Below are 12,008 nucleotides of genomic sequence, written 5' to 3' on the forward strand. Positions count from 1 at the left end.
GAATTTGGGGTATAATTTTTTAAGGTTTGTAAGGTTACTCTTTGTCCTCAAAAGAAAGACAAATTAGTGAATTTGTGGAAAATCCTTAGTGTGGATAGCTAAGGTAGTGGACGTAGACTTTGGTTGAAAAAGTTGAACCATTCTAAATCGTTGTGCAATTACTTTCAATTTTCTGCAAAAGCTTTTTTTAATTACCAATTCACCCCCCTCTTGGCCGATTTCGTCAATCGATTAACTCAACAATTGGCATCAAAGCCTAACTCATTTGAAGGTTTAATTACCTCTTGAGTCAATTCGGGAAGAGTTACATCGATAATCAAAGTCATCAATGGCCTCCACTTCAAACTTCGACTCCGGTCTCGATTCGATGCCCGTCAACAAGCCTCCTTTCTTTAATGGGGCTAACTATGCCTATTGGAAAAATAGAATGATGTACTTCATTCAAGTAAGTGACATGGGAGCATGGAATGTTGTAGAAGATGGATATATCAAGCCTCTTACTCATCTAAGAATGTGGAGTGAAGGAGAGACAAGATTATTCCAGCTCAACTCTAAAGCCATTCATATCATATTTTGTGCTCTTGGACCAGATGAATACGGAAGAGTTTCATCTTGTACAACCGCCAAAGAAATATGGGACAAGCTTCAAGTCACTCATGAAGGTACTGATGAGGTAAAAAAATCTAAAATTAGTATTCTAACGCATAGCTATGAAAATTTCAGGATGAAACCAAATGAAGATATCAAAGCTATGACAGATAGATTCTCAACGATTTTCAATGGTCTCAAATCATATGGAGAGATCATTTCAAATGAAAAGGTTGTGAGGAAGTTAGTTTACTCCCTTCCAAAATCATGGCAATCAAAGAAGACGGCAATCATCGAGTCTAAGGACCTAACGTCCTTAACTCTTGAAGAACTAATCGGTTCCCTCCTCACTCATAAAATGATCCTTGAAGATGAGGTGGACCTCGATAAGATTGACGAGATACCAAAGGAGAAGGAGAAGAAGAAAAATATTGGAGTTGCTCTCAAATCCACAAAGGATGAGAGTGATTCGAATAAAGATGACGATGACGAGGAAATGACATTGTTTGCCAAACGATTCAGAAAAATGATAAGACCTTACCGAGGAAGAAAATTCAAACGAAATGAAGGCCTCAAAAATAAACCAAAAGAGGAGGACCCGATCATTTGCTATGAATGCAAAAAGCCGGGGCATGTCAAATATGATTGCCCATAATTGAAGAGAAAGGGTCAATCAAAGAATAAGCACAAGGCTCATGTGGCTACATGGAGCGATGAAGAAGGTTTCGATGAAGAGGAACACGAAGTAGCAAACTTGTGCTTGATGGCATTCGGGGAAGATTCTAAGGTAACCTCTAACTCATCTGATTTTGATTATTTATCCTATGATGAGCTATTAGAGGAATATAATGGGTTGGCTTCGGATTATGAGAAATTGTTTTTAAAATATAAAAATGATGTTTCAAAATTGAAAAATGAAAACAAACTCATATCCAAAACCAACAACGATCTTGAAAGTAAAATCAAAGATTTGCAAATCAAACTAGAAGAGTTTGAAAAGAAAATTTTGGATTTGCAAAATTTACTTTCAAAGGTCAATGATGATTATCAAAAGAAAATTGATGATCTTAAAACTTCTTTTGATAAAGTTGGAACAAAACGTTTTGAAAAAAGAGAAAATTCAAAATCCAACTTTGTTAGAAAAGATTTTAAAAACTACAATCATGAGGTCCCCAAAGAACCTCTAATGGAAATTGTTTTAGAAGTACGTGGGTTCCTAAAGAACTCATTACTACTAAAGATAAAGATATCCTACACAAATGGATACCTAATGGGACTAGGATTTTGGAAACTAATGAATATGGACCCAAAACAATTTGGGTACCAAAAATAAAAAATTAATCTATGTTTGTAGGGAAAGGAGCATTGCTACAAGGCACGGGAAACAAATTAAAATTCATGGTACCTTGATAGTGGATGCTCGAGACACATGACCGGGGACAACCGGTTCATAGAGCTTAACGCCAAAAATGGAGGAGAAGTGACTTTTTGATATGATCCAATTCAGCATCATATTTACCATGGCTATTCCAACCTCTCCAGGGAAGAAACTTTCTATCTTTATACCTATCGATGCTTATTTCATATGTTATAAAATAGTTATTTTCATACATATATATTATACCTATAGTTATTATGATAATAAGTTATCCATTTATATATGAGATACAAGTTATTATCATATACTATAGTCACAATCTTATAATATACACATTATATAAGCTTATATACTTAGTTTATTTCTTTATGTTATGCATGTAGGCACATTCGGCCAACACTTGGGAGCTGCATTAGAGCTAAATGGAGCAAGTAACAGCAAGGAAACTTACATGGGATCGATTAGGAGAGCACAAGGAACAATTGGTGAAAAGTTGTCCGGAGGCCGTGAGCTCATAACTAGATTGAGCTGAAGATTTAAGCTACAAGATGACTTTATTTCAGCTGGGGAGTTGCACCATCATCATCACCACTTAGGACACTTCAAATATGTCCTAAGTCAAAATTTGTGAAATCGTACCTTTTCGTGAATAGTTGCCACCTCAAGAGGTACCTTTTCACAAGGAGATGCCCAAACGTTCACCATGTTACAAGTCATCTAAGGCCAGCTCACCACCAGCTCATTCACACCCAAAGTAGCTCAAACATGAAGTGTTACCTTTCCAAACATTGTGACCTTTCATGAATGATGCTGCCCATGAAGATGCCTTTTCAACAAGGAACACGTGGATGAAGAGATAACACCTATTGGAAGCTTAAATCACCAAGAGATATGAGCTAAAGGATCCATGCCTATTCGGCCACATCACATGCCATGCACATGAAAGCCTTTGGCGCTAAACATGAAGAGACACACCACCATTCGGCCAAGGGAAGAAAATGGCGCCAAGATGAACAAGCATGCCCATTCGGCCAAGGAAGATGTTTTCCCATCCTTAGCCGAATCATTAAGGCCTTTCATGAAGAGTTAGCCGAACCATCACAAGCCCAAAGGACTTATTCATTCATCTCAAGCATTATGTATTTTCCTAGAGATATGTATCTAGCCGAAACAACTTGTAACCATTCGGCCAAGCCCTCTCATTTCCTATAAATAGAGTGGCTTGATTTCATTTGTACCCATCTCATCTCTTGTATAAAATATACTCTTATGAGTTATTTCTCTTCAAAGTTCTTTGTGAACTTTATCGATAAAACAAGTATAGTTCCTATACTTGTGGCATCATTCCTTCCATTTTGATTCCAAAATTCCTAGATTGATATCTAGTGGGTTGAAGACACTATCACCACCCCTCAAGTAAGTTTGTGAAGACCGGGATTGTGATTCATAGCATAGTTTCCTCTTTAGCGTGTTTGAGTTACAACATCACCACCATTGCCATTTCATCATCAACATCATCCATCTCTTCCATCAATTCCGCAGCCATCTCTATCCTTTATTTATCTCATTTCATTCTTATTATTTATTTTCATTACTTATATTATTATCTCCTTTATTAAATTCCATTATTAATCATTATTTTCTTATCTTATTTTGCAGCCCAAACTTATAAATTCAAGGACATCAGTACTTGTCAATCCTAGATCGGGACACAATAAGGCTATCTACTCTCTTCCATCAAAGCGTGTAGATTCACCTTATATCAAGCGGTAATCAGAGCATAGTTGGATTGACAACAAAAGTGTCATTGGCGTGCAAAGCAAAAAGCAAAAAGAAAAAGAAGTTCGGAAAAAAAAGACTCCTACAACCAACAAAAGGAGTTCAAAATACAAAAAGAAGAACATTCAGAAAAGAAGAAAAAAAAAGAGAAAGCAAGCCAAGGAAAGTTCTCTACCATTGCAAAGTACATCAAAGAGGCCATCTACACTAAGAGAAGATAACCTTATTGTTTCTTGAGAAAGGTTGCAGTAAGTGTTGTTTCTTGAATTGTAAGTCACCTCTTCCTTTTTCTATCCTTTCATTTTCCTTGTCTTCAACCATTTCTTTCTTTTAATACCTTTAAATCCTTTCTTCTACCTTTTCCATTTCTTCTATTCTTTCTACCCTAACCTATTTGCAGCTGACGCACACAAGGAAAGAATTAACTTGTTTTAATCTTGAGTAAGTTCTTCAAAGGACTTAGCAAGAGAAATTGAGTGGAAAAGGCTATTGAGAGAGTGAGATCAGAAGGGGAATTGTTAAAAGCCAAATATATATATATATATATATATATATTCCCGAGAGTAAACACGAGTGTTGAGTGGAGTGATCTTATCTTTTCTTTGGAGCGAAATTGTGAGACTTTGTGAGTGTGCTTGTAAGGTTTATTTTTGTTTTATTTACTAACCATGTCTCAAAGTCCTAAAGGAAATGCAGGTCAACCCAATTTGCAAATGCAAGCACTAATTGGAGAAATGATGAGAATGTTTCGAACAGAATTTGATGCTCTCCATGAGAAACTAGACCAAAGACAAGATCAACCACAAACCAGAAACAATAATACTCCTCGAAGGCAACAACTTCTTCTAGAAGATGATGTTCCAAATTCTTATGATGAAGAAGAACCAGCATTGATACAAGGACCTAGGCGTGCCAATGTTGATGATAATATGAGCAACATCAAAATCAAAATTCCTCAATTTCAAGGGAAGACTGATCCAGAAGCTTATCTTGAATGGGAAAGCAAGGTGGAACATGTGTTTAGTTGCCATAACTATTTCGAACTCAAGAAAGTAAGATTGGAAGCTATGGAGTTTGTTGATTATGCTTTGATATGGTGGGATCAACTTACTATTACCCGGAGGAGGAATGAAGAGAGACCAATCTTAACATGGCTCGAAATGAAAGGTATCATGCGTAAACGTTTTATTCCTACTCATTATCATCGGGATATGTTTCAGAAATTGCAGAACCTAAAGCAAGGCCAACGGAGTGTAGAGGATTATTATAAGGAAATGGAAGTGGCAATGATCCGAGTTAATGTTGAGGAGGATCGTGAAGCAACCATGGCTCGATTTCTTGCTGGACTCAATCTCTAGATTGCCAACACACTAGAGTTGTACCATTACATAGAACTTGATGAAATGGTGCAAATGGCAATGAAAATAAAAAGGCAACTACGGAGAAGACATATCTCTCGTACTTCAGAGCCTACATCTTCAAGATGGAGTCCAAATGACAATTTAAGGAAGTCTACCCCTATTCCTACCAAAGAGAAGGCTGAATCATCAAATGCTTCCCAAATTGGTAAGGAGAATCAAGGAAAATAGATCCCTGAATGATCAAGAGACATCCGTTACTTTAAATGTCTTGGGAGGGGACATATATCCACACAATGTCCCAACAGAAACACCATGTTACTACTTGGAAATTGTGAGATCGAATCTGACCATGAAGAAGAAGAAGCGCCACCACCACCAACAGAAGTTGAGGAAGAAACAGAAATTAGTGCTCCGGTGGAAGGTGAAGCCTTAGTGGTTAAAAGAAGTCGGAATGCCCAAGTAGTAGAAGATGACGCACAACGGGAAAACATCTTTCATACTCGATGCCATGTGAATGAAAAGGTGTGTTTCATGATTATAGACGATGGGAGTTGTACTAATATTGCCAGTACCATCATGGTGGAGAAATTGGGATTACAAACGTTGAAACATCCAAATCCCTACAAACTAAAATGGCTCAATGAACGAGGTGAACTTAATGTAAATAAACAGGTGATGGTTCCTTTTTCAATTGGTAAGTACAAGGACGAGGTTATGTGCGATGTTGTTCCTATGCATGCTAGCTATTTACTCCTTGGAAGACCATCTCAATATGATAGGATGACCATTCATGATTGTTTTACCAATCAGTATTCATTCAACCATGGAGGAAAGAAGATCATCCTAACACCCTTGACGCCTAAACAAGTCCAAGTTGAGCAAATCAAGATGAAACAAAGTGTTGAGGCCATGAGGAAAGGAAAATTGAAGTTAATCCAGGAAGAAAACATTCCAAAAACAAGTGCTTATACATCTAAGTGCTTGTTACAAAGATGTTTACTGACGAGGCGCAAGGTCAATGAAGAATTTTCTAACTTTGACAATGCAGGAATTTCCTTTGATTTGCAGGATGATCCAAGTGACACAATCCATCGATTTGGGAAATTAAAGGACGTGACCTTTCAAGAGCCAAAAGGTGCGATTTTTGAAAAGCAAAGAGTGGTAATTCTTCATCCAAAGGACGTGATCCTTCAAGAATCAAGAGTTATGCCTAATGAAAATCAAAGGGAAGCGATTTTTTAACCAAGGGGTGTGACTTATGAGAACATCACCATTCCAAGAGTCATCATCTTTCACAAATCAAAGCAAACATCTATTGAAGAACAAAGGGACATGATTTTTGGAATGCAAAAGGGCGCAAACGTTCAAAGCAAAATGACTTCAATAGACATAAACTTTGAACATACAATTTACAGGAAGTATTTCTTAACTTTAGTTATGTTTGATCACATTTTTACTAATGAAAGTTTTCTTTCTTTTCAGGTTAAGAACTTCCAAAGCAGTCTTTCAACGGATATGAACCTTTTTATAAAGATTGAATGGAAGGACACTAGGAAAAGACGATCATTCAATTTGAGGACAAATCGATTAAAAAAAAGGGAGGATGATGTGATCAAATTCAGCATCATATTTACCATGGCTATTCCAACCTCTCCAGGGAAGAAACTTTCTATCTTTATACCTATCGATGCTTATTTCATATGTTATAAGATAGTTATTTTCATATATATATATATTATACCTATAGTTATTATGATAATAAGTTATCTATTTATATATGAGATACAAGTTATTATCATATACTATAGTCACAATCTTATAATATACACATTATATAAGCTTATATACTTAGTTTATTTCTTTATGTTATGCATGTAGGCACATTCGGCCAACACTTAGGAGCTACATTAGAGCTAAATAGAGCAAGTAACAGCAAGGAAACTTACATGGGATCGATTAGGAGAGCACAAGGAACAATTGGTGAAAAGTTGTCCGGAGGCCGTGAGCTCATAGCTAGATTGAGCTGAAGATTTAAGCTACAAGATGACTTTATTTTAGCTGGGGAGTTGTACCATCATCATCACCACTTAGGACAATTCAAATATGTCTTAAGTCAAAATTTGTGAAATCGTACCTTTTCGTGAATAGTTGCCACCTCAAGAGGTACCTTTTCACAAGGAGCTGCCCAAACGTTCACCATGTTACAAGTCATCTAAAGCCAGCTCACCACCAGCTCATTCACACCCAAAGTAGCTCAAACATGAAGGGTTACCTTTCCAAACATTGTGACCTTTCATGAATGATGCTGCCCATGAAGATGCCTTTTCAACAAGGAACGCGTGGATGAAGAGATAACACCTATTGGAAGCTTAAATCACCAAGAGATATAAGCTAAAGGATCCATGCCTATTCGGCCACATCACATGCCATGCACATGAAAGCCTTTGGTGCCAAACATGAAGAGACATACCACCATTCGGCCAAGGGAAGAAAATGGCGCCAAGATGAACAAGCATGCCCATTCGGCCAAGGAAGATGTCTTCCCATCCTTAGCTGAATCATTAAGGCCTTTCATGAAGAGTTAGCCGAACCATCACAAGCCCAAAGGACTTATTCATTCATCTCAAGCATTATGTATTTTCCTAGAGACATGTATCTAGTCGAAACAACTTGTAACCATTCGGCCAAGCCCTCTCATTTCCTATAAATAGAGTGGCTTGATTTCATTTGTACCCATCGCATCTCTTGTATAAAATATACTCTTGTGAATTATTTCTCTTCAAAGTTCTTTGTGAACTTTATCGATTAAACAAGTATAGTTCCTATACTTGTGGTGTCATTCCTTCCATTTTGATTCCAAAATTCCTAGATTGACATCTAGTGGGTTGAAGACACTATCACCACCCCTCAAGCAAGTTTGTGAAGACCGGGATTGTGATTCATAGCATAGTTTCCTCTTTGGCGTGTTTGAGATACAACATCACCACCATTGCCATTTCATCATCAACATCATCCATCTCTTCCATCAATTTCGCAGCCATCTCTATCCTTTATTTATCTCATTTCATTCTTATTATTTATTTTCATTACTTATATTATTATCTCCTTTATTAAATTCCATTATTAATCATTATTTTCTTATCTTATTTTGCAGCCCAAACTTATAAATTCAAGGACATCAGTACTTGTCAATCTTAGATCGGGACACAATAAGGCTATCTACTCTCTTCCATCAAAGCGTGTAGATTCGCCTTACATCACTTTTGGTGATAATTCAAAAGGTCACATTGAAGGTATAAGTACAATAGGTAATACCTCTTCCATACAAATTAAACATGTTTTATATGTGAATAGATTAAAGCATAATCTTTTGAGTATTAGTCAATTTGTGATAAAGGATTCAATGTCATGTTTGAAACTAATGGTTGTAAAGTTATTGACATTGCATCTAATCGGATTATGCTTATTGTTCATAAAATAGGAAACATTTACATGGTGCATTTATATTCTATTAATGTGACTAATTTATGCCTAGTTGCAAAAGATGAGCATGATAGTTGGTTATGGCATAGGAGACTAGGAGATGCTAGCATGAGTGTTTTGCAACGGTTAGTTCAAGGAGAATTGGTTCGAGGGCTGCCTAAACTAAAATTTGATAATGATAAAATCTGTGATGCTTGTGCTAAAGGAAAACAAAAGCGAGTTTCTTTTAAATCCATTAATGATGTGTCAACAAGTAGAGTATTACAATTGATCCACTTAGATCTTTTTGAGCCATCTAGAACTACTAGCTTGGGTGGAAAACAATATGCATTTGTCTTGGTAGATGACTATTCTAGATGTACTTGGGTTCTATTCTTAAGTGCTAAAGATGAAGCATTAGAAAAATTCATCACGTTTTCAAAAGTAATCCAAAACGAAAAAGGTTACTCTATAACTAGTGTTAGGAGTGATCATGGAACTGAGTTTGAAAATCTTGGATTTACTGAGTTTTGTAATTCTAATGGTATTAGCCATAATTTTTCAGCACCTAGAACCCCTCAACAAAATGGAGTTGTTGAGAGAAAAAATCGAACTTTAGAAGAAATGGCTAGAACCATGCTTTGTGAAAACAATTTGCCAAAGTATTTTTGGGTGGAAGCCACAAATATCGCTTGTTATGTTATTAATCGAGTAATGATTAGGCCTATTTTAAAGAAAACTCTATATGAACTTTTCAAAAATAAAAAGCCTAACATTAGTTATTTTAATTCTTTTGGATCTAAGTGTTTTGTTTTAAACAACGATAAAAACAATCTTGGCAAATTTGATGCTAAAAGTGATGAAGGAATTTTTCTGGGTTATTCCTTAAATTCTAAAGTTTATCGAGTATTTAATAAAAGAACTTTGGTTGTAGAAGGGTTTATACATGTTGTTTTCAATGATAATCTCCTTCCAAGGAAGGATTCTTGTTTGAATGATGATGTAGGTATTATAAATACAAATGAGGTTAGACATGACGTTGAAGAATCATCATCAAAGAAAGAAACGAAAGATGAGGAAACTCATGATCCTCTCGAGAATCCAACCATTGAAGAAAGGGAAGTATCTTATCCAAGAGAGTACAACTATGTCAAGGATGGTGAGATTATAGGTGATCCATCCAAAGGGGTAACAACTCGATCTTCTCTTAGAAATATTTGTAATTATGTTGCATTTATCTCATGAATAGAGCCTAAGAATATTAAAGAAGCATTAAATGATGAACATTGGATTATGGCTATGCAAGAAGAGTTAAATCAATTTGAGAGAAGTAAGTACGAACATTAGTTGAAAGGCCTAGTAATAAATCTATTGTAGGTACTAGATGGGTATTTAGGAATAAACTTGATGAGAGTGGTAATATAGTGAGAAACAAGGCTAGACTTGTTTCTCAAGGGTATACTCAAGAAGAGGGCATAGAGTATGATGAAACATACGCTCCCGTAGCTAGGATGGAAGCAATTAGAATGTTATTAGCATTTGCATGTTTTCATGAATTTAAATTATATCAAATGGATGTTAAAATTGCATTTTTAAATGGTTTTATAAAAGAAGAAGTGTATGTGGAACAACCTCCAGATTTTGAAGATTCAAAATTTCTGGATCATGTTCTTAAATTGACAAAAGCACTTTATGGTTTAAAGCAAGCTCCTAGAGCTTGGTATGAAAGATTGATAAATTTTTTAATTGAAAAAGGTTTTTCAAAAGGGTCTATACATGTTTATGTTCTAAAAGTTCTTGGTTGACACTACATTGTTTTTAAAGCATAAAGGTAAAGATTTATTAGTAGTTCAAATTTATGTTGATGATATAATATTTGGTTCTACTAATGATGTTCTTTGCCAAGAATTTTCTAAGCTAATGCAAAGCGAATTCGAAATGAACATGATGGGGGAGCTCTCATTTTTCTTGGGACTCCAAATCAAGCAAAGAAAAGATGGCATCTTCATCAATCAAGCTAAATACGTCAAAGATATGCTCAAGAAATTTGGATTGGAAAATGTCAAGCCTCATGACACTCTAATGAGCTCTTCAACAAAGTTTGACTTAGATGAAGGAGGTAAATATATAGATGTTAAATTATATAGGTCAATGATTAGATCTTTACTTTATCTAACTGCAAGTAGATCAGACTTTATGTTTAGTGTTTGCTTATGTGATAGATTTCAATCATGCCCTAAGGAATCACATTTACTAGCTGTTAAGAGAATCTTTAGATACCTTAAGGACACTCCTAGTTTAGGACTTTGGTATCCTAGAGACTCTAGCTTTAGCTTGCATGCCTTTTCTGATGCGGATTATGGAGAATGCAAATTAGATAGGAAAAGCACCTCCGGTACTTGCCAAATCCTTGAAAATATGTTGATTTCTTGGTTTTCAAAGAAACAAAATTGTGTTGCATTATCTACCACTGAAGCGAAATACATTTTAGCCGGTAGTTGTTTTGCACAAGTTTTATGGATGAAACAACAACTTTTTGATTATGAAATTGAAGTAGGTAATATTCCTATCAAGTGTGACAATTCTAGAGCTATTTGTCTCACTAAAAATCCCATCCAACACTCTAGAACTAAGCACATTGAAATAAGACATTGATACAGTTCAACCTAGCCTCACTTGGATGGATGGTGAAGTCAAGGTTGTACCTTTGATTGTTTCGATCTAGGAAAGCAACAAGTATCCTGCACAAACAAGAAAGCTAGAAAAAATGGTTAAATGGAAGTATTGAAATGGAAAGATAAATATGGCAGTGGAAAATATATATAAGTTGGTGATATGTTTCAAGGAAATGATGAAGTTTGGTAATGGAAGTAGAATGAAGGTGATGGAGTTGAATATGAAAAGTAGTATCTCAAAGAAGACTCAAAGAAGACTCAAAGAAGAACCAATGCTATAGAGAGCAAAGACCCAGACTTTATATTGCTTCTTCAAGGGGTGGTATTAAGTACTTTGACCCACTATCTATAAAGAGATAGGAACCAGAAGTATCAAGGTGAAAAGAAAGGGTTGACGCCATAAGCATAAGCTTGATAAGTCGATAAAGTTCACTTAAAAACTAAAGAGAGAAACTCTCACAAATATTTGATTAAACAAAGTGAATTTCCCCTCTACAAATGAAATGGAAAGCTATTTATAGGCCTAAGAGATGTCTAGGATGCACTTACAAGATTTAATGATTGAACATTCATGGATGAATGTTCATCCTTAAGTAGATACAATGTACGTCCCCTATGCAAGTTCATGGACTAATAAAATAAATGAATATTCATCCATTTAAGTGAATACATCTTCATAGCCGAATTCATCCTCTCTTGATGTGAACATGTTTGTTCATTTCCTTGCATGAATTTTCAGGAATGTTTCATTGTATGTTCGGCCCC

The sequence above is a fragment of the Hibiscus syriacus genome, unplaced genomic scaffold (assembly GCF_006381635.1).
Source record: "Hibiscus syriacus cultivar Baekdansim isolate YM2019G1 unplaced genomic scaffold, ASM638163v2 tig00111774_pilon, whole genome shotgun sequence".
Taxonomy (NCBI): Eukaryota; Viridiplantae; Streptophyta; class Magnoliopsida; order Malvales; family Malvaceae; genus Hibiscus; species Hibiscus syriacus.